Source organism: Sylvia atricapilla, chromosome 23 (assembly GCF_009819655.1).
Source record: "Sylvia atricapilla isolate bSylAtr1 chromosome 23, bSylAtr1.pri, whole genome shotgun sequence".
NCBI lineage: Eukaryota > Metazoa > Chordata > Aves > Passeriformes > Sylviidae > Sylvia > Sylvia atricapilla.
In genome coordinates, this window is record NC_089162.1 from 785,389 (window position 1) to 809,004 (window position 23,616).

The 23,616-nt window shown below is 55.9% G+C and overlaps 1 protein-coding gene across 1 annotated transcript in view; it reads left to right on the plus strand.

The window, feature by feature from the left end:
- Positions 1-8,545: 8,545 nt before the first annotated feature.
- Positions 8,546-23,616, plus strand: part of ETS1 (ETS proto-oncogene 1, transcription factor) — a 97,337-nt gene continuing 82,266 nt past the window's right edge. The window contains exon 1 of the mRNA XM_066334830.1: positions 8,546-8,562. The gene's annotated coding sequence lies outside the window, so the exon portion shown is untranslated. The remainder of the gene's footprint in view (positions 8,563-23,616) is intronic.

Below are 23,616 nucleotides of genomic sequence, written 5' to 3' on the forward strand. Positions count from 1 at the left end.
CCCTCTATCCAGTGTCCCTGTGTGAGGCAGGGCTGTGGCAGTGTGTGACACACTTCGGCTGTGACACTGCAGCCCACGAGCAGAGATTTCCAGCACAGGTCTGGTCACAGTGACAAGCTCCTGCAGAAGGGAAAGTCAGAGGGAGCACACCCAGCAGCACAGAATGCTTCTCTCTGAGCCGTGCACTTTCCTTTTGATCTCTGAGGTCCGAGACATCCTGGTTTCCAAGGATCAGATAATGGCTCAGGGCCCGAGGCAGCCCCGGTCTGAAGGGAATGATAAAGGCAGTTCGTGAGCCCTGCATGGGAAGGGCTGTGCTAATTTATGGATTGATCTCCTGGTGCTGAAATCAGCAAACCCCACCGTTGTCTCCACTGCGTGCAAGGTTTAGACCTTCTCTGGGGATAGATTTGGAGACACAGATGGAGATGTCTTCCCTGAGAAGCTGGGATACAGCAGGGATGCAACCAGCACAGGGAAACTGAGGGGCTGGTCCTCCTCTTGGGACACACTTAAGATCCAGACAGCTCTAAGGGGCAGGAGTCACCCACATTTTTACACAGTCACATTTTTACACAGCTTTGGCAACAAACATATTGGAAACATCCAGAAACAGGGGGGAATTATCATGGAATCCCAGAGTCCCAGAATGGTTTGGGTTGGGAGAGACCTTTAAAGCCCATCTCATTCCAACCCCTGCCGTGGGCAGGGACACCTTCCACACCTCATCCATTATGGGGCCTAAGAAAGCAAAGAAGAAATTGGGCTGGCCATTGATGCCTTCTTTATCAATGGGCTGGGCATGCCTCATTTGGAAAACTCATTTCCTGGGATCAGAGAGGCTCTGTTGGAGCTCCAGGAGCCAGGAGGGGAATGTGAGCCCCTGACTGAGCTGGTGACCATGCAGCAGCTCCTTGACCTGGAGCAAATTGTGTGCAAAGAAAAGCCTGAACCTCTGGAAGTAAAGAGGTCTCCTGGTGGGAGTGGCAGAACCCTCTGGACACAGGGAATGGCTGTGGGCATGAAGCTCTGATGTGCCTTGTCCCAGGCACTTTTCAGGCTGCTTCACAGGCCTTTTCCTGCAGACTGGAGATGAGAGCAGGGCTCCATTCCCAAATCCCTGAGGGAATAACTGTGCCCAGTGCCATGGCAGCCACAGCTGGGTGCTGCTGGATGTGGGAATGCTGAGGGCAGAGCTGGGAAAGGACAGAGTGAACAGCAGAGCATCTCAGCTTTGTGCTTTCCTAGAGAAACTGGCACAGATCTCCCACAGGGAGTGGCTGGAGCAGCACATGGGGTTATTTTTGGAAGGAAGAGCAGCTCAATCCACGAGGATTCTCTGCTCCATCACCTCCTCACACCATCTCTGTCCTCCCCCAGGAAAATCCCTCAGCTGCTCATGTTTCCACAGTGCCACTGAAGGAGAAGGGCAATGAGAGCAGACGGCAGCTGCAAACTCCCAGCTTTTATGGCTGAGCCATCAAAAAATGGCCTCAAAAATTCCAAGTTGGAACTCTGAAGGTCTGTGGAGCTGCTAAAATACCACTCCTTGTCCCTGGGTGAAGGCAGATGAGGCCTGGCTGGCTTTCCCTGGCTGGACCCTTCGTGGTTTCAGCTCCCGTTCTCCATTTCCTGCTCCCGCTCGGACACTTTGATTCCCGGCGCCGGCCACCCGTGACCACCCAGGGCAATGGCAGCTGGCCCAGGCAGCCAGGGCCCTTCAGGGAACCCCCGGGGGGAGGAACAGAGGCCACGATAACATCGCTTCATTTCAGCCGGAGCCCATTTGTCACCGGCCCGTTCCTGAGTGACCCCTCCGGGAGCAGCGCCTCGGCCACCACTGTCCCCAGCAGCCGAACTCGGGGGTGACCTCAGAGCCACCTCTCCTTGGCTGGATTCCTAGACTTTTCCTGGGGATCAGGACAGTCAGCTCTGCCACAGACACAGGGAGTGGCCCTGTGCCTCAGTTTCCCCATCCCTGTTGGTCAAGACCTTGAGGATACAAAACCACTGGGAACGTGCAGGTGTCCGAGGATCCCGCTGTGGGAAGAGCCCTGGGGAGAGCTCCTCTTCAGCCTGGGACCAGCAGGCTCTCCCCACTTCCCATCCCGTTATCCTCCTCATAAAAACCAACTCCCCTCAGGCCCGTTTCCCAATGTTTGGGGCTGGTTTGCTACTGGAATCCTCAGGCACGAGCAGCAGCCAGATGGCAAAGGCAGCCTGAGCCAGCTTTCCGAGGAGCTTTCCAAAGAGCTCTCCAAGCTCCTGGCTAAGACAAAGACAAAATCGAGGACAAATAAACGGAGACAGAGGAGCAGAACGTCAGTGAGAGCAGAGCCCCAGGAGGGGCCCAGCCTGGAGTCAGGATCAGGGAGGGGGAGGCTGCAGCCCTGCCATGCTCTTTGCCCACCCCAGCTCCCAGAAGAACAGTGTCCTGGGGAAGGATGAACAGCATTGCAGGCCACTGCTTTTTGACTTCTTTCTCTGTTACAGGTGTTCTGTGGACAGCAAAATAAATACAGCCTCTTTTCCTGTGGGATCATATTCCTGGTCCCCTGCTCACCCCCTTCCTTCCGCCCTGTCCTCTGCCACCACCCCGGGCTGGGCTGGCCCTGCTGAGCCAAGCAGAAGGTGTCACGTCAGAGCCCTGCCTGGCTCTCTCCTCCACCCAGCTGCTGATTTTTATAAAATCTGCAGAAATTTAATCATGAGTGGGACATCCAGAATTTGGAGTATGGTTGGAGTTGGTCTGGGAGGTGGAGAGGAGGGGCAGTTAAAGCAGATGGATGAGCAGGGAGATTGCTCCAGGTTCCAGTGTCAGGTGCCCAGCTCAGCTTCCCTGCAGCTCTGAAATGCCTCAAAAATGTCTCTCCGTTTCAGACTTTCTTCCAGTGTTTTCAGACTTGAGGTGTCCTGGTTTGCTAACTGTCAAATGCTTTTTTATTTCCACACTGAGAACCATTTGGTTTCAAAAAGCCCTTTAATTCCATGCCAAACAGCACAACAGCTCAGGATTTAGGTGGTTTGATTCTGTCAAAAATAAACATTTCTATTTTCATGATTCCTTCTCCCCATTATTTTTTAATTTTTTTTTTTACATCTGGAATAGTCCAAGCTTTAAAATCACTGATGAATCAGAAAGTGCATTTCTCACCCTGCTTGGTGGAGTTGTCTGTCCTGGGACACTTGGCCCGTGGCTGTTCCCTGGCCTGCTCCCACTGGGATGTTGTGTTGGCTCCCTGGGACCAGGACACATCCAGGGGTCAGGCACAGGGAACTCTGGGTCTGGAAGCTCAGGGATGGTGACATTTCTGCTGCAAACGCTGAGATGGTGACAGTGCTGCCATAAATACAGAGATTTACCACAGGTACTTTGTTGCTGAGGCATCCCCAGGGTCAGAGGGCTGAGCCTCGGGCAGGGCAGGGCACTGAGGGCACAATGCCCAGGCTCTGTCTGCCTGGGAATTCCGGGATACAGCCCTGATGTCACCCGGGGTGGGCATTGGTGTCCATCAGCAGGAGACTTCTCCCGGGCTGCACCACAGGGATCATCCCTCTCCCAGGCGGATGGGGCTGTGATCATCTCCACACCTCTCTCTTTCCATTCCTCTCCAAAGCCATGCCCCAAGTTTTGTCCTGGAATGAGCCCAGATCCCCTGGGGGTTTGCTGTGGTGTTTATGGAAGGTTCCTGAGCGTGCTCTGAGTGTCTCTTGAGCACCTGAGAAAGGGTTTTCCCAGGGAAGCTTCCATCCCCACAGCTCCTCGCCCCTTCTCTGGGCAAACTGAACCTCCCAAGCCCTGGAGGAGGGTGGATCATTCCTGGTGCTTTTCCTGCTGTGGAGGTCCCAGCCAGACCTTTCCTGCTGTGGGAGGCTTGGCCCGGGCTGAGGCAGGAGTAGGTGCCAGCCCTGCCATGGACACGGTCCTGGGCAGTGACCTGCCTGCTCTGGCTGTGTCTGTGTGTCTGTGGAGGGGCTCCTGACACTCCAAAGTCCTCTGTGCTGTGGCTGCTGGCCCATTTGGAAAGGATCATTCCAGAGCTTGGGTGTCCTCAGTCCCCATCTGCACCAGGAAAACGGGCTTCCAGCTGAGCTGGCCTCAGTGAGTGCACCACTGAAACAGCAATACTTCAGGAAAAAGTGTGTCCTCTTCCCTCTAGGGCTACCTCAAATATAGAAAAATCCAGATTTCCACAGCTCTTTTCAATTTTCCCAACCCACTTATCCACTCTAAGTTCAGATCCTCTGCTCTGAATGAGGATGGTCTCAGATTCAGAGACATTCCTGTCCCTGCACAGGGACACAGCCAGCTTCCCTACAATCAGATTTTTCTTCCTATTGACAGAAATCCACAGTCACCCCGAGCAGGATTCTGTTCTTGGTGATGTGTGGCAATACTGGGAAATGCCTTCAGTGAGGCTGGGAACTGAGGCTGACCCCTTTAGTCAGACTCCTGCTCTCACAGCAGCTTCACAGGAACGTTTCCTGCTGTTGGAGATTATTCACTTCATCCCCAAGCTGCCAAGGAAAGGTGCACACTGTGACGGTTTCCACTGGGCTGGGCAGCATCAGCTGGGCCCTGCTGGAGCTGAGCAGTCCTGGCAGACAAGGACAGGGATGTGAAACTTCCCACTCTGGGCACAGACAGGACAGCAGCACCCAGAGAAAGAAATGTTCTTTGTGCAAAGAAGCCAATTTCTGCACCCTGAGCATCATAACTCTAGTTTGCCTTATTTATTTCCTTCTTATTATTTATTTTACTTTATTTATTACTTATTATTTATTTTACATATAAATTTTTATTATTTATTACTCATTCTTTATTTCACTTCACTCCAGCAGGTTTCAGTGGTGCACAGAGGAGAGTTCTGACCTGGGCAGAGTGGCAGGAATCAGGTTTGCTGGTGCAGAGAAATCTCTCTGCATTTCTGCCTGGGCCTTTTCCAATGGCTGTGGAGGAAGGAGCAGGACAGGCTCCAGAGGGCTGGGGGAAGGCTCAGAGGGGAAACCTCTGTGTTTCAGCAGGAAGCAGCTCTGCTGTCCCCTTCCCACTGCCTGCTGAGGTCACTGTGGGCTGTGTGGGCTCTGTGCTGGGACACTCTGCCCAAATGAGGGATTTTCCTTTGCCTCACCAGGCCCTGGGCTCTCCAGGAGAGCTGCTGGAGAGCCAGAGCCTGTCACCAAAGCAGAGCTCCAACTCTGCCAAGTGATTAATTTCTCCTGACTCCAGACCTTCAGTGTATTTATAGATGTTTCCAGATGTCAACCCCACCGCCGTGGTGGCTGGGAGGTGTGGGTGTCCTGCTGTCCCCTGGCTCTGCTCCAGGGACCCCTGTCCCAGGGCTGGCCTGGGGGTCCCATTCCTGGGCCAGCTGCTCTGAGCAGGGTCACAGGGCTGGGTTTAAATCCCAGCTGCAGGAGAGCTCAGCCCGAGCAAGACCAACCCTCCACTGGGGTGTGAACATCATGCAGGAGGCTGCAGACCCTCCAAAGGCTTTTCCAACACCAAAGATTCCATGAGGCCGTGACCCAGTCCCAGCCTGGCAGCTGTGCTTCCTGGGCTTTCCTTAACCAGGCCCTGACAGGAAAAGTGGGAGCAGGATCAGGCCCCTGAAGTGACCAGGGGTGCTGTGAGCAGGGGCAGGGTTGTGGTCTGCTGTCCTGAGACCTCTCACTGATTGGTGAGGTCAGGCTGGGGAAAAGATGGGAGTTTTCCCATGGATTTACACTGGAGAGCTCAGGGGCTGAGTTTAATCAATGGCTTTGACCCAGTGCAGGGGCTGGGCTGGGGCTGAGAACCAGCCCCATTTCAGTAGGGCTGAGGTCACCCAGGGGACAGCACCGGCCCAGGATGTCCCATGGCGGAGAGAATTGGATCAGGATGTCCCCAGCAGGGGAGGACAGCAGCTCAGAGTGTCCCCACAGGGGATTGCCCCAGCACTGCTGGAACCAGCTTGTTTCCCTTTCTGGGGCTGTGTCCTCCTGCCTCTGGGATGGGGTTGGATTTTTCTGGGGCTGCCAAGGCAGTGTTCCCACAGGCTCTGGGATTCCTCATGGAGTTCACCTGGGCTCAGAGCATCCTGGATCCTCCCAGCAGGACCCAGGGCTTGGCTGCACACTCCTGGGTGGGTGATCCTGGCTGAGGTTTGGGCCAGGAGCCAGCGAGGCCCTGCTGTGCCCTGCTGATGCCCAAATGACATTTCCCTGGGGCAGCAGCACCGAGCACGTGGCCCCTCTGCACTCTGGGATCACCTGCAGGAGGGGAGGAGGACATTTCCTCACCCGCAGGGATGCTGTAAGTCCAGAGCCCATCATATCATGTGCAGCTAGAAGGGGCCCTGAGTCCATCTAGGGCAGCAGGAGGGATGCAGATCCCCACGGAGTGACCCTTTGGAGTATCCCAGTCCCCCTGGGCTCCATGGCCTGCCCACAGGTGCTTTCCCTGCTCACAGAGTTTGGTGTTTGTCCCAGCTGAGCTGTCCCTGTGCCACCAGCCTTTCCTGGGAAGCCCCGCCACGTCACACAGAGTCTGCACCCTGCAGGATCCAAGGATGCTCCTCCTTTCCCTTTTATTTCAGTTATTTGTTGTTGTTGTTTTTGCTTTGCTGGTCTGAGCAGATGTTCTGCACATCTGGCCACAGCATGTTTGTCCTGCAGGCTGGTCTGTGCTGCGTGGTGACGCCACAACAGGGAAAGGAGTGGGGATCTCTGCCACATCTGCTGCACAATCCAGAGCTTTTGGTGCTTTTGCTGCTGCTCAGGGGCACCCTGTGGCTGGGGATGCTGCCAGCAGGTCCCGGTTACACTGGGCAGCCTCCAGGATTCCCGGTGCCAGGCAGCCTGGGCATGGTCCAGAATCATCAGTGGGGTTAGGGCTGAGGTTTGCTCTGTACCGTGACCTGGGGAAAGTGTCTTTCCAACTTGCCACGTACCAAAGCTCTGGTGGGAAGTTTTCCCTAAGCAAAGGTGAGGATTAAATACTCCTTTATTTTCTGAGTGCAAAGATTTCACAGCCTCAACTGCAGAACAGAAATATTATCAGGAAACTACAAATCAATAATTTTTGGTTGTTTAAAAAAAGAGATAAGTTGCTCTGTAACAAGAATAAATTAGGAGCATATGGTAAAACATTTAATTTTCCACTCTGGAGCAGAGAAGTCCATTTAATATGAGCGTGTGTGGAGAAAAGATCCATTTCTGAGCATCCCTGTGTGTCACAGGCCAGCCCAGGCTCTCAGCTCCGGCTGAGGGTTTGAGCTGCCAGCCTGTGGTAAGCAGGAAAGGAATTATTGCACAGCCCTATTTCACAGCTCTCTTTTATGGAGACAGCATTGTCTGGAAGCAGTGTCTGCCTCCCTGAATATTCCCTGATAAAGCTGTGGCTTGCTGCTGCAGAAGTGAAACAGGAAATTTATCCAACACCTCCGTGGAGCTGTGGAAAGCAGCGCACTGGAAGACTGGGAAGCATAAAAATCATGGCAAGGTACAAAAAGTTCTTGGCCTGGGCTCTGGGCTGTGAAAATTGAGTTCTTTGCTGACATCAATCCCGATTTGCTGCAGTGAGGTGAGGAATTTCATGATTGCAAAGGCAAGTTCCCAATGAAATTGTCCTCCCCTGCTGTGGTCTGTGTCATAAAGCTCCAAACCAGCTAGCTGCCCTCAAATCAGGAGGGGATTTGGGGTTTTAGTATGTTATCCATAATTTCCAATTATCTCCCTTATCCCTGTGGGTGGGAAGGGAGATCCATGAACTGAGAAAAAAAGGGGAAGGAGTACATTTATTTATAGAAACAAATACCATAAACCAAAGGTGTTGGTGCTCCCATCTCCACATCTCCAGGGCAATGCCCACAAATGGGATTGGGACTGCTGGATCCTGTTGGAGAGCTGTTGAGGGATGCCATGGGGTGTCCCCCAGCTCACTGCCCCTGTGGATGTGCAGTCAGGGAGCTACAGAGGGGCCCTGGAGCCCCGAGGGTGTCAGCTGCCCTGGGCAGGTCCCTGGGCACTCATCCCCTGCAGAAGGGATGGGCCGGGAGGGTCCACGTGGGTTTGGGATGTTTGGGGGATTAGGGGAATTACCCAAGGCTTGCAGGGGGCCGCTGGCAGACAAGGGAGGGGTCAGCAGGTTATCACTGGGAGGCAGGAGCTGTATTTCTTCCATGTCTTTCCACAGCAGGAAAAAAGCTCATCCGAGTTGGAAAAGCTTCTTCAGCTGCTCCTTGTCAGTGGCACTCTCGGGTTTACGGACATCCAGGAGTTCTGTGCCCCAGGGCAGTGACTCCTGATGGAGAGCTGGACCCACAAAGTCATCCTCCTCCTTCTGGAACCTGCAGGAGGGCTGAGGGTGCAGCAGGTGGGGCAGGACCAGAACTGAAAGAGAGCTGGGAGCTCCCCAGGGCCATCCGGGATAACTGATTTGAGCAAATGGGGAACTGCTTCGTTTGGCTCTCGCTGTTTGGGGAAGTGAGAGGGAAAACTCCTCCTGCAAGCGCCTGTGGATGCTGAGGAAGGCTCCAGAGAAACACGTGCACAGCTCAGGAGGAGGAGGAGGAGGAGGAGGTTCCCTTTGAGCACGGAGAGAGGCAGCCTGAGGAGCCCTCCCCTGCTCCCACAAAGGCCGGGCTGTGCCCCGGGCAGACAAGGCTGGTCACCAGCAGGGAGCTGCACAGTGCTGAGCTGCTCCGCCCGCAGCCCGGACAGCCACACTTCCACTGCCATGGAAATGCTCTCCTCCACCTCCCGGGAAGGTGCTCTCCTCCATTTCCCAGGAAGATGTTTTCCTCCATTTCCCAGGAAGATGTTTTCCTCCATCTCCCTGGGGAGATGTTTTCCTCACCTCCCCTGGAGACGCTTTTTTCCATCTCCCACGGAGGTGCTTTCCTCACCTCCCGCAGAAATGCTTTTCCTCCGCCTCCAGTGAAGAGCCTTCCCTCCACCTCCCACGGAGACGCTTTTCTCCACCTTGTCCCCCCTTGTCCCCCGAGGGGACAGAGGGATCCCGGGGGGCTGGAGGGGCTCAGCGCAGCCCGCGGGTCCTGCCGGAGCTGCGCTCCCTCCGCCCGGCTCCCAGCCCGGGAACCCTCTGAAATGCTGGCATCTTGTGGCAGCTTGGGAAAACAGCATTTCTGCTGAGGCCAAAGCTGCTGCTGTGAGAAATCCCTGGTCGTTTCGGATCCCGATGGGGGTGGGGATGGAATTTGGGTAAGCAAAGAGAGGAATTGGGTGCGTTTGTCCGGGGAGAAGAGGGCATGTGGAAGCCCTGCTCCTCCCACTCCTCTATTCCTGCAGCAGCCCCGTCCCTGTCAGAGGATGTGGTTATCCAACAACAAACTCCCCAGATGGATTTTGGTCCCCATTCCTCCTCCATGCCATATTTTGCCCTGCCTGTGGTCCCTGGGCTGGGAGGCTGTGTCAATCAGCCGAGGAGCTGAGACCACATGAGACATTTTCCCTCATCCTTGGAGATCTCTCTCATCTGATTTTGGAAGATCTGAGGGAGCTGAGATTTGATGGCAGCTCTGTCCCCTGCAGCCAGTATCAGATAGGGGTGAAAAATCTCTGTGGGTTTGGCTCAGATCTTCTTCAACTCCTTTTGCCAGATGGACTCTCAGCCGAGCTCAGCTGCAATGCTGGGAATCCTCATCCAGCAGGGGCACGGTTGTCTAATCCATTGCAACAAGGGAGTTCCCACAGCTGCAGTTTCAGGTGGATTCACCCCGGTGCTCAGTGGGTGCCAAACCCCATCCCTCAGACCCTCCCGGATGCACAATTTCTTATCTCAGAGCATTAAATCACCGAGAGCAGCTCCCTCCCACTCCGTGCTGCTCCTGGCAGGACATGCTCTGGGGTGCTCCAGGAGCTCCTGTGGCCCTCGCTGCTCCGAAAGATGACTTGGGGACCTGGAGCCCTTTAATTAAACAGGAAACATCAAATATTCCAGGGATATAAATAACCCGGGAGAAGCAGGCCACGAGAGCATCTGGTTCTGCAGCTCTCGTATGATGGCACCAGGACAAGAACTGGGACAGATCCCAGCTTTAGTCCGTGGCAGGAACACTTCAGGGGGTCAGCAGGGACCTCAGAGCCTGTCCAAGCACAAGTGCCCTGTCAGCTCCAACAGGAATGCAGGATTACGATGAGCCCAGGGCAGGAGCACGGGGAGGGGACACAGGCCCCCCCCCCCAAGGCAAGTCCCACGTGTCAGCACCTCTCCCAGAGCCTTTCCCTGCTCCCCCTGCTCAGTGTCCTGTCCAGGTGAGCTGAGCCGGGGCCAGGGGCTGTCCCACTCCCCTGCTGAGGGATGTGAACCCAGAAAACCTGGAAAGGATGAGGCAGCCCCAGGTGTCCGTCTGTCCTGACAACCCAGCAGGGCGGGGAGTAGTGGGCTCTTCCCTGCTCCTCCAGGAGGATGGGAAAGAGAATGGATTAATGGCGATTGGGCGAGTTCTGGGGGTGTTTTCTGCAGGACTTCTGCTGGTCTGGCAGCCCACGGGGGCTGGAAGGACCAGGGTGGCTAAAAGCTCCCAGGGACGATTTCTTGTGTGCATTGGCAAAACGCGGCGGGATTTTTTCTGGGAAAAACAACCAGCTTCTAAGGAATGTGCTGAGGGAATGTTTTCACAGCCACAACGGGCTTTGAAAGATGATGCTTGTAGAGAAAAGACCAACCTAAGGTACTGCAACTTTGGAGAGAACACACACACTTGGGGGCAAATCGTTCTGTGAGTGCTCTGTGCTTTATTTGAGGGGGGAGGCAGCCTGGGAGCCATCCTTTACCCAGAGAGTCTTCTGGCATGTAAGCCCAGCTCTAAATCACATCCTCCTTTATTAGAAATAACCATTGGCACAAGCTGCCACGGGAAGTGATGGATTCTCCATCTCTTGAAGTCTTTAAATCAAGACCGGATGCCATTGTGGAAGAGACGAGGAGGCAGGCAGGAACGCTGGGGCTCAGCGCAGGAGCAGTGGGATGGACTCATCTGGCCTGCGTTAGGGGGGAAGTCAGCCTGCATAATCTACGGTCCTCCCTGGCTCAGAGGGCTGGGGAAGTTCAGATCTGCAGCCAAAGGGGGAGGCTCCTCCCGTGCCTTTGACAGAGCAGCGCCCTGGGGTGCGGGAAAGCCTCTGAACTGCCTGGGAGGCTCCCAGGGCCCGCAGATTCAGCCTCGCTGGTACCTGGGGCAGAGTCAGTTCCCAGGAAATGATCTCTGCTCTGCACTTGGTTCGCTCTACCCCCCAAACCCTCCGAATGTTCCAGCTGCCTGCTCCCAGGTTGGGCACTCGATGACCGCCGAAGGTCCTCTGCCATCCATCCCCTTCCCAGCTTTTCAGCACTTGGAGGTGGCTCCCCTCCACCCTCTAATCCCAAGAAAACTCCTAATAATTAAACTCGAGCTAATTATAGCAGCAGGGAAAGCTGGTGCACACTCCCCAGCCTGCAGTACAGTGGCCAAAAGGAGATGAGCTTGGAGAACTTATTTTTGGCTCTTTCCAGCACTCAGAAGATGGATGTGGAAAAGAAGCCAGGAAAGCCAGGAGGGAGGGAATCCACTGAGCTCAAAATGAAGATGAAAAGCTCAGCCCAGGCCTGTGAATAACGTTAACTCCAGGTGCTCCAGGTCTTGCACAGGTGAAGTGAAAAGCACAGAGAACAGAGTTTGGGAGATTTAATCCTTGGACATATGTGCCATGATTTAATAGGAAAGGAGCATCTCACTTGTGACTCCTGTCTCCTTGGAGGAGAAAAGGGAGAGAAAAGGAGCCTTTATTCGGCCCCGACACTGTCTGCACCTGCCAGATCTCGTGATGGAAGGTGGTTTGTGCTGCCTTTGGCTGACCTAGCTCATCCCTCCCTTCCCGGGGAGCAGGGGGCTCCAGCCCCATCCCTCTTTTCCCGGGAGCTCGGGGGGCTCCAGCCTCATCCCGGGAACTCGGGGGGCTCCAGCCCCATCCCGGGAACTCGGGGGGCTCCAGCCTCATCCCGGGAACTCGGGGGGCTCCAGCCCCATCCCGGGAACTCGGGGGGCTCCAGCCCCATCCCGGGAACTCGGGGGGCTCCAGCCTCATCCCGGGAACTCGGGGGCTGCAGCCTCATCCCGGGAGCTCGGGGGCTCCAGCCCCATCCCGGGAGCTCGGGGGCTCCAGCCTCATCCCGGGAGCTCGGGGGCTCCAGCCTCATCCCGGGAACTCAGGAACTCCAGCCCCATCCCGGGAACTCGGGAACTCCAGCCCTGCCTTGCAGTGCTGCCGGACGGCGGCAGGCGGCTTCCGAGGATGCTGCTGACATCGGCACAGGGGAGCGGAGAGTGTCACTTCAGAGAAAAGCAAAATGTGAAGTCTGTGCATACATTTCGTCCTGGAAAAAAGGAAAATACAGCAAAAAAATAACGAGAGATGCTGGAAAATGCTGCAAGCGATGAGGCGCACCTGGAGGGCTCCTGGCTTTGCTGCAGCTCGAGGCTTTTCATGTAGGATTAAGTCTTTAAAATGAAGTCGACAGTTTAAAACTGCCTTAAAGAGCTCAGATCCACCTGAACCTTCCACACAAGCAGCTCCATCAGCGGAGAAATTCCTCCACATTTCCTCCTCTTTTTCATTTAATTTAAACAAAACCATAATGTTGTAAGCCAAGCACTCGTGCTGATGGATGAGAGGCTGGAAGTGGCACTGATGGAATACTGAGAGCATGGGGAAGGGAAAGGGGGTAAAATGTGTTATTTCATAACCTGGGCAGAGAGAGAGGGGGGAAAGAAAGAGAGAAGAGAGAAGAGAGAAGAGAGAAGAGAGAAGAGAGAAGAGAGAAGAGAGAAGAGAGAAGAGAGAAGAGAGAAGAGAGAAGAGAGAAGAGAGAAGAGAGAAGAGAGAAGAGAGAAGAGAGAAGAGAGAAGAGGGAGAAAGGAAGAAAAAGAGAGAGGGAAAAAGAAAGAGAGATAAAGAAAAAGAGACGGAAAGAGGAAAAGAAAGAAAGAGGGAAAGAGAGAAAGAAGGAAAGAAACAAGGAAAGAAGCAAAGAAAGGAGAAAAAAAAAAAAAGAAGAAAGAAAGAGGGAGAAAAACAAAGATTCTGATTTTTAGGTGTAGGAACGAAGGGGCTTTGCTGTAACACCAGTGGCGATTTCATTTGTTCTTGCTTTGAGTTGGAAAACGGGCTTTTAACACAATTCACATCAATGTCAGCGAGGGGTGTGTGTTTGCTGGAGGGGCAGCACTGGCAGCGTCCTGCACTGAGCCTGGGGGTTTGTTGAGCTCAGGGAACTCAGCAGTGACTCTGCCAAGCAATAGGTGACAGTGGACAAATCCTCCCTTTCCTCGTGCTCCAGTTTCCAGCTGAATAACGAGGATTGCAAAAGCCATAAAGGAACCACTGGCTTGTGCTGGGGACGAGAACTGCAGCAGAACTGGGGTTTTGTCCTGTGCTGGCCCCGTGGATCCTGCTGTGCACGGATGCCCTGCATGGACCTGGCCAAGTCATGGATCCCTGGCAGTGTCCCAGGCCAGGCTGAGCAGAGCCTGGAGCACCCTGGGACAGTGGAAGGTGTCCCTGCCCATGGCACGGGTGGCATTGGCTGGGCTTTAGGGTCTCACCCAACACAAACCCCTCTGGACTCCGTGATCCCTCGATGTGCTGGGGTGCTTCAGCACCTGGAGGCGCCTGCCCCCGCACTGCTGGTCTCAGAGCCAGCCTCTTGACCTCTCCTTGCAGCTCAGCTCCCGACATTTGGAAAGTCAATCCCCTCCTTTCCGACGGAGGGGTGAGAGCAGCCCCTGCCCTACAGATGTGCCGCGGAGATAAACAGCCCCAAGGCTCTGAGCTTCTCCAGATGCTGCGAGGGGGGAAAACCAACCCACCAGAGCAGGACCAAACCCCACCCGAGCGCTCCCGACCCCATGCCGGGGAGCGCAAACCTCAGGGCGGCACCTCGGGGATTTTTGCCAAAGCCGGGATCGGCTCGGGCACAATAAATTCGTTCTGTCGGAGGAGTGTGGAGCCACCTTGATCAGCCCCTGGAGCTCAGGGCAGCAGCCTGGGCGAGGATGGCCTTCGGGAGGCGTCCTTGTGCTTCCCGAGCCGCTGGCGGGGCGCGGAGCGAAGCCCCTCTCGGTTTCCAGGGGAGGCGCTGCTCCCCGCCGCCCGCAGCTCGGCAAAGAGCGGCTTCTACTGGGCAACGATAACGGGCTGGGGCCTGCAAGATGCAAACCCAGCTTTTAGGATGGCAAAATGAGAGCAAACTCTGGGCTGCAGAGCTGCCAGCGACCGCAGCGAGGATCTGAGCTCGCTGCCTGTGGGGTAACCCCGAGCCCCGCGGGGTCTGACCTGACACCGGCACCCTAAAAGGATGTTTCTCCTCACTGAGATGGAGGCTGGGGCCATGTCCACGGGGCTCTGGGTGTCTCAGGGTGTGCCAGCAGCGGCTGCCCTCTCCTCACCCACACCGTGGGGGGAATACCTGCCCTGAGTGGAGGCAGGGGAAGTGCGAGTGCCTGGGAACGACTGAAGAGAAAATAAAAATCATTTGGAGACAGTTTAAGGCTCAGACTCAAACCTCCTTATTTCTTTCCCCAGGGCTGCATTTCCTCTTGGCAGCCCCCTCCCCAGCTTGGGAAGCAGCTCTGGCAGTGCTTGGATCCTTGCTTGAGCCTTACAAAATTGCGATGTTTCTGAGCAGGATCACGGAATTCCAGAATGGTTTAGGTCAGAAAGGACTTAAAGCTCATCCAGTGCCACTCCTGCCAGGGGCAGGGACACCTTCCACAATCCCGGGGTGTTCCAAGCCCCGTCCAGCCTGGCCTTGGACACTTGCAGGGATCCAGGGGCAGCCACAGCTGCTCTGGGCACCCTGTGCCAGGGCCTGCCCACTCACCCAATTGGAATTTCCTCCTGATTTCCAAACCGAACCTCCTCTCTGTCAGCTTCAGGACCACTGGGAAAGCACCAGATGGAGCTGAGGGGACACAGCTCTGGCTGAACCCTGCCCTTGATGAGAACAGCGGGATTCTCACCAGTGAGGCAGAGTGAAATCAGGGCCTCAGCGTTGGCTCCTGTTATTAAATTGCTTCTGATTCTCAGCAGTGTCTTAAGGCTTGCCAAGGGCTGTGTCCATCACACAATAAGATAACAGCCATCATAATTAATGAACTCTAATGGGAACACACAGAAACCAGAGCCCAGGTGAATGACAGGGACATGGGAGGCTTTTAACATCCCCAGGACTGACCCTTCACTGCCCTCAAAGCCAAATGCACCATAAGTATTTTCATTAAATCCAGGAATGGTTCGGGTGGGAAGGGACTTTAAATCCCATCTCATTCCACTCCTGCCAGGGGCAGGGACACCTCCCGCTGTCCCAGGCTGCTCCCAGCCCCATCCAGGCCTTCCTTGGACACTGCCAGGGATCCAGAGGCAGCCACAGCTTCTCTGCCAGGGCCTCACCCCCCTCTCACAGGGATCAATTCCTTCCCAATCTCCCATCCAGCGCTGCCCTCTGGCAGGGTGAAGCTATTCCCTGTATCATGTCCCTCCAGCCCCTTGCCCAAATTCCCTCTCCAGGTGTCCTGGAGCCTCTTTAGGCTCTAGAAGGAACTAAAAGGTCTTCCCGGAGCCTTCTCTTCTCCAGACTGAGCAATCCTGTTTCTCTCAGCCCCTCCTTGCAGGAATATAATTTCCACATTCCCCTGCACTGCATCTCCATACAAACACGGCAGCTGAGATTCCCAGGGCTGCCCCACTGGGAGCATCCGTGGATTTGCTGTTCCAGGTTAGCCTGGAGTGGGTCAGATCCTGCTGTGGTGCTGGGTTGTCCTCTCCTTTCCGGCCAACCCCTGGCCTCTGTGTGAGCACGGCCAGGGGATATGGGAGGAGATGGGAGGGTTGGTGGCCCCTGGCACTGGGAGAAAAGGGTCAGTCAGAGCACTGGAAACATCCCCAGTCCACAGTGAGTGTTATTGCAGCCGTGCTGGGTGAGGCCGGGGCTGTGTCCCTGGAGAGGAGTGCTGGCTGCCAGCAAAAATCCTCTTAACAACAACTAATGGCACCTAATTACTCTTTCTTTTGTCTTTTATTTAGCAACGGGGCTCAGCCCAGGAAGGCCCGGCTTCCACTGTCGGAATGTTTTGACTCGGGACTGCAAAGGGCTCATTTCTTGCACAAACATGACCAGAAAAGTCCCCAAGCTCCTCAGGTCCCCTCCTGCCCCCCGTGTATCCCCAGGGTGTCACAAGGACATATCCTGCACCACCAGCGCTCCCCCCACTGCCTTGTGTCTTGCCATGGCCCGAGATGGAAAAATTCTCTGCCCAGGTCCCTTTTTCCCAGAGTTCTGTCCCGTGGAAAAGAGCCCCCAGCTCAGAGGGGTGTGGAGAACTGGTTCTGCTAAGCCAAACCAGCAGCTCCACTCTTGGCTCCTGATCCATCCCTGGGATCCTCTCCCAGCTCCAAGAGCCACAGCACCGGGATTTCCTGACCCAAAGCTCCCTTCTTTGGAAATCCTGGGTGGACTTTTCTTCCTCGAATTTCTTGAGCTGGTTGCTGATGCCATGTCAGCCTTTTATCTCTCCTGGCAGTTTCCAGTGGCATCTGTTTTGTTGTCCTCCTGGGGTGGACAAATGCCCTCGAGGACAGGATACAGCAAGGTCTGGCTCCTGGCTGCTGGCACAGCATCACTGCAGGTCAGGGATGAAGGACTGGGAGCATCTCTGCGGGGGGAGGGGACCACGAGGATCTGTTTAAACTCGGAAAGAGCAGCCTGAGGCTGAGCATCGTGTGGCCAGCACGAGCAGGAATAGGTGTCTGGGGTGGGAAATGGGGTTTTTGGGAAATGGTGAGGGATAACCACAAGCCACTCCATGCCAGAGGAAAAGGCTGCAGGGACTCCCCGTCCCTGGCAGTGTGCATGGAAAAGGGGGCAAGAAGTTCTGCTGCCAGGGACTGGGGGGGGAAGCAACATTTGGGGAGGATGGGAGCAGAATGGGGATGAAAAACGGGCCAAACTCTGCCCTGGAGCTGAGGGCAGGACAGTGACCCCTCCTCTGCCACGGACCAGGGCAGGGCAGCGGCCACACGAGCAGGCAGGAAGAGGCAGCTAAAATAAGCGGAGGGGTGGAAAAGGGAGGAGAGAGTACCAGGGAGATAACAGAAAGGTTAGAGAGGAAAGGCAGAGGAAGTGAGCCGAAAACAGCCGGGATGTCATGGAAAGGTGAAGCCGAGCCTCCCGCCCAGCGCCGTGATCCGCCCAGCCCTGTCGTGATGCTCGGGGCTGCCTCAGACACACCGAGATCTGCCCTCTGGCCTCCGCCTGCCCCCGCCGGCGACCCGGGGGCACCTGGGGACCATCGGCGCCGTGCCCTGGGCTGCCGAGGGCAGGACGCAGGCAGGGGCACCGCCTGTGCCGGCCAGGCTGCTCCTCTCCCGAGGGAATTATTTATTGCCTCCAAAGGACAGCGTGCCACTGGCATTCGGGAATGAATCCCGAATTCATGATTGGCTCCAATCCTTTCTACGTGGGCTGGTTTTTATTTGCAGGGCTCATCCCGGTGTGGGAAGAGAGCCGCCGCAAGCTCTGCCGCTGCTTCCACCCGATCGCGAGCCAGTGAAATGCTCGGGGGGGATTTTGTGTTTGCAGATGCGGAGCAGGCTCAGGGCTCAGTCCACAGGTGCCATTACCTCATGGCTGTGTGCTCGGGTGGGAATAAGCCGGCAGCTTTTGGAGTCAGAGCCCCGCCGGACTTTTCCCTGGCCGCGATCCCGGCGGCAGCACCCCAGAGCCGGGGATGGAGGGGGAGGACGGAGGATGGAGAGTGGATGATGCTCTTTGGCCCCCACACTTTACTCCCATTTCCTGGCTGCCAATCTTGATTTAACTCCTCGGGTTCTGCATCACGACGCGGCCCGGGGGGAGAGGCTCCTGGGCTCGGAGAGGGGCCGGAGCTGCCGCAGCTGGAGGGAAAGGAAGGGGAGAGGAGCGGAGAGATAAACCCCCTCCCCAGCAAGGCTGTGCTGCAGCTGATAAGAGCCTGACGGGCTGTAATGGGAGCCCTGGCTGGCTGCTTCCTCACAAAGTCATGACTCAGGGATAATGTTCACATCCTCCGAACGGCGAGGGAGCTAAAAATACAGCCAGGAAAATGAGAATGAGAATGAGCGAGCATGAATGAGAGCGTGAGTGAGAAATGCACTGGGGAAAAGAGAGAGGAAGCATGAATGAAAGAGCCTGGGAGAGAGAGAGGGAGAGAGTGGAAACAGCCGGAGCCGTCCAAGTTTCCAAGCTGCAAAGCTTTGCCTGCAATCAGCGCTCTGGCAAAGGCAGCCTGCAGGAATGTAAACCCAGCCCGGCAATTCGGCTTTGCAGGCAACGCTCCTGGCATCACCTCCCTGTCACCTGGGGCACGGGACATGGCGCTCCGAGCGCGGGGGACACCCACGGGACCCCTCATGCCACCCATGCCCAGCACCGGGGGGTCCTGCCCACCGGGGTGCACCTGAACATACAAGGACGTGCTTGTCTGTCCATCCACAGATCCAAACTCATTCCAGTGCTCCCACAGCTCCTGAGGACATTCCCTGGGAAGGAAGGATGCACCTCTGCCCTCGGTGTGGCTCCTCACCAGGGTGGGGTGGCCCTGGGGAGCCCCACTGCTGCCCCAGCCCCTTTTCTCCATCAATTGCTGTGGTTTTTCCCAGTATTGCTGTGAGACCCTGTGCGAGCACCTGCACACAGCCCCGAGCTCATTCTCCTGCAAAGACAAACGACTTTGCCCCCCACCGCTGCCCCCTCATCTCACAGATATCCCTTTGGGGCTGAAATGTGTTTCACGGATTTATCCCCGTGCTGCGGTTCCACCACAGCCGCCTGGCATTGGGCTCTTCCCCCCATCCCCTACAGCTCCCTGCTGCAGAGCCAGGGCTGATAAAGGGGCCTTGGAGCAGGTCTTTAGGTCTGGAGACCCCCTTTGTCTGGAGGAGAAGGTGTATTCTAGAGCAGGATGGTAGGAAGTGGTTCTGGGTGTTTGGGAAGTGGCTGAAACACTATTTTCTCTCCGGCTTTGGTGGGATTGAGAGGAATCTTTGGGGGAAAGCAAAGCCCCTTCAACGGAGACTGAGCAGATCAGCTAGAGAGATTTTTCTACCAAAGTACCAGTTCCTGGTGCCTCCTCTCCCTCACCCTCTCGCGGGCTGGGGCAGGAGAGTGGCTACTCCTGCCTGCAGTGCCCGGAGAGGGCTGGCAGGGAACATTCATCCCCGGCACATCCCATCCCTGCACATCCCATCCCGGCACATCCCATCCCGGCACATCCCATCCCGGCACATCCCATCCCGGCACATCCCATCCCCGGCACGCGCCGGAGCCTTGTTCCAATTATTTCCTCCTGGGGATCCGGCTAATCTGCCACAGGCCCTCGCCTGCTGCTTCCCTCTCCTGGGTTTTGTTCTGAGCTTCTTTTGTCCAGGGTTTCCCCAGCCGGGCTGGGCCGGGCCGGGCTGGCAGAGGGGTGCTGGGGGGATGCTGCTGGATGGGGCTGGGAGCAGCGAGTGTGCCCAGGGCTGTGCCAGAGCCATCGGACACACACTGCCCGTGTTTGACACATCCTTGGGAGCAGCTCTGCAGTGTGGTGGGGGTGCTGTGATCAGGAGAATGCCGGGCCAGGGGTAAAAAATGCGGAGCAAGGTTCATGGCTGATGGGGATGTGTTGCCATCCTCTGGTGCTGCTACAGCAGCTTTGTGGCAGAGCCTCTCATGACAAATGTGATGAGAAACCCCAAGGGACAGGAGGGGCTCTGCCACCACCTAATTGGGATTTGCTTGAAAGAATAATAATATTCTAGCCCAACTTGTGCTAAATCCATTTTTAAAAAGCACAATTCTTCCCCCCACCCATCCCGCGGCCCACCCAGGAATAGGGATGCACACTCCTAAGCACCATTTTCCGGGCAATAAATAGAACGGGGTGGCTGGCTCCTGAGCCGTGGGGCTCCTACAGGCAGTGCCTGGCAGCGGGAAGTCGCTCCCGGCCGCTGTCTGGGCGCTGGATGCCCGCGGGTCACGGCGGGACGAGCACGGCCCGGTTAATCCAAGCCCCATCCCAGATGGGAAGCGAGATTAGGTCCTCCTCCGTCATCGCTGCCGGCCCCGCGCTCCTGACAAAGGCCCCGGGGCCGAGCCTGGTGCCGATCCAAGGAGCCAATTTTAGAGCCCGCTCTCCGCAGACAATCTCCGATTGTTTGGGCTGGTTTGAAGCTTTTCCCGGCCGCGCCGTCATCGCATCCTGTGACTTGGCAGGAAAGGCCTCTGTGCGCAGACCCCGCTGCCAAGGAGCCCGCGAGGTGTGACAGCGTGGGCTGCACGTCCCCCCGGGAGCTGCACATCCCTCCTGGGGCTGCACATCCCTCCAGGAGCTGTACATCCCTCCTGGGGCTGCACATCCCTCCTGGGGCTGCACATCCCCCCTGGGGCTGCACATTCCTCCTGGAGCTGCACATTCCTCCTGGAGCTACACATCCCTCCTGGGAGCTGCACATTCCTCCTAGGAGCTGTACATCCCTATGGAGTGCATGTCCCCCGGGGGCTGCATGTCTTCTCAGGGGAGGGGCTCTGTGGTCTACAGGAGAAGGGAAAAGCAGGGAAAAGCAGGGAAGAACGGGTTTCTCCAGGCACGGGATAGCCTGAGACTGGCAGGGGACCAAGCACAGATGTGGCAGCTCAGGGCCACCCACGCCCTTGTCAGGGATGCTGCAGGTGGGTGGAGGTGGCTGCAGCTGTGGGACACCTCGAGGAGCTCAGCTGGACCATGGGATGCTGGAAGGAGCTTTTATCCTGGGCTGAGGGAAAAGCCAGCACAATGGAGCACAAGTCCTCTTTATTTTCCTGCTAGATAACTTTGGTTTTCCTCCTCCACCACCTCCCCGTGCTCCCCCAGCCCCGCTGCACCCCTTCCCCGCCCCCCCTTCACCCAGGCAGATCCAGCCCTGGCCGCGGCTTTCCCCTCTGGCTGTCAGTTCTGCCAGCTCCCTCTCGGAATGGGAAGCAGCCAAAGCAAGCAGAGATACCTGAACCTGCCATCCACCCACTCCTTGTCTGGACTCAAGATGTTTCAAAGCTCCCCCCTTTCTATTTCTATCCTCATTGTCATCCTCCTTTGAGAGGAAGGTCTATTATTCCCCTCCTCCTTTTCTCTCTACAAAAATGGGACATTGTTTCTTCTTTCTTTGATTTAAAAGCCAAAAGCAGTTATAGGAAACTGTTCCGCAGATGTTTTACAGTATGAACCTAGAGAAAAAAAGTTAAAGAAAAAAATAAAAGCTCTCGGATTTTGCTTGAGGAGCTAAATTTAGCCTAATACTTCCTCCCATTCAGGGTTTGTGTTGGCATAGGCAAGGCATAGGTTTGAGCACTTTGATTGTAGTATTTGTTTTATTTCTCTCATTTGCTGCATCCATAAAAAGCTAGAGCTAATGAAGCTCATTGAGGGAGGAGGAGAATCCAGCCTGAGCTGGGTCTCAGCAAGGTCCCTCTCAGCCCACAGGGTGGGATTGAAATAGAATAATTCTTCATCCCATTTCAAGGCTTATCCATGCCCATGGCAGTGCCCAGGGGGGCCGAATGAGATAAAACTCCCAGATGAGGTTGGTGAATTCTCAGGAGGAGATTTACAGGCACTGAAGGAGCCAGTGCTGGAGCCCCGACTGCTCTCGGTGTGCTGGAAATGGCCCTCGCTGATTTCTGGAAAGAGCTTCAATCAGCGCTGCCAGAACTCATCCCATAAACCTTCCCCAGGCCGGGCTCCTGCTGACTTCAAAAGACCCAGGACGGCAGCAGCTGGGTCCTTCTGAACAGGGACAGGGACAATGTCCCCAGCGGGGTGTGCTCCTCCTGCCACCAGGAGCAACACCCGGAGCTGGGCTGTGGCTGGGAAATCCCTGCAGGGCTGGGAAAGGCTGGCCAAAGACAGCATTTCCCCCTGAGAAATCAATTCCCCGGCGTCCATGGGCACCACCATCCCCAGTGCTCACAGGGCCACTTGACAGGGCAGCTCCAGGTGGGAAAAGGGAGAAAAATCACACTTGGATCTCTCCAAGGGACTGAGGGGAAGCTAATGCTGTGTTATCACTGCCTGGTGGATGCTGGAGCAGTTCCCATCTGGGAAAGCCTTTGGAGCAGGAGTGACAGCCCTGTGATGCTGCTCCATGGTTCCTTCCATCACCCTTCCTGTGGGGCAGGCTCCCCTTTCTTCCCCACTCTCAGCCTGAGCCAAAATTTCCATATCCTGCTGCTGGGCATCCAGCCGGAGCTGCCAGCTGTGCCTGGGAATACCCAGGGAAAACCTGGGGAAAAGCTGCAGCTTCCCACAGCTTGGCACTCTGGATATGTGCCCAGGGGTTGGATTTGGGCACACACCCTGAAGATTGGGAAAGATGGATAAAGTTACGGAGTTATGGATCAGGCTGTCCAGAGAATCTGTGAATGTCCCATACCTGGAAGTGTCCAAGGCCAGGCTGGATGGGGCTTGGAGCCACCTGGGATAGTGAAAGGTGTCACGGCCCATGGCAGGGCTGGCACGGGATGGGATTTAAGGTCCTTTCCATCCCAAACCATTCCATGAGCCTATCACTCACCAGCAGAAAAGACCAGGGGTGATTCAAAGCAGAGAAGATTCCTGTTAATGAAGATACAGATCCAGCAATTAGCCCAGAGATCCTCTGCAAACTTCCTTATCCCAGTAGGGAGCCAAAAGGAGTCAAAAGTAAAGTCTGTGCTTGCTCTCTATTGGTAGTTTTCCATCAGGAAAAGGCATGCTGGGATCTTATTTCCAGAGCTGTGAACCCGGAGTGTCTCCCCTGGCATGGGAGGTGGAGGTGGGCAGGGATCAGCACTGGGACATTGAATGTGGCACTGGGCATCCCCGGCAGGGATCGGGCTGTGCACTGGAGTGAGAATCCAGGCTGTGTCTCCAGACATTAATGGCTTATTTGTTGTCTAAGAGGGTGGAAAACCAGAGAAAACCCGAGGTCCAAAGGACCCGTTTGATTCCAATAGGGCACTGTTGGTGCAGCCTGGGCTGGAGAGCCGGGCAATTACCAAGGCAAACTGCCCCAAACCCATGGGCAGGGCTCTGGGGGGCTGGCAGGATAAAGCTCTGATTCATGGACACATCTTTGGCTCCTTTCTTTAGGATCTCTGTATGCTACACACGAAGACAAGCAGGAATGTCATTTTTTCCAGACTGCTTTTTGCATAAATTAGGATTGTTTGCTGTTTATCAGCTCACCCCGCCGTGACCCCTCCCTCCAGCCCCATCCCCGTGCCCTGCTGAAACCCCACGGCCCCAGGCTGGCTCTGGAAGGGGGAAGGCAGGCTGGGGCATTCCCAGCTGCCTTTCTGGGGAGCTGCACTCAGGGTGGGCAGGTTGATGAAGCACCCAGAGCAGGCTGTAGGACAGTGGGAAGGGTTTTCCTCTCCAGGGTGGGTGTGCCTGCCGCTGCCATCCCCGAGGATGGACCCTGGGAGAGGATCGTGCCCTTGGGGCTCTGCAGTGCTGCCTGGGAGACGTGAAGTGCTCCATGAGGCAGCCTGGATCCGGGAAAGCTGCTCGGCCTCGAGAGCGCTGATAAATGGGATGCTGC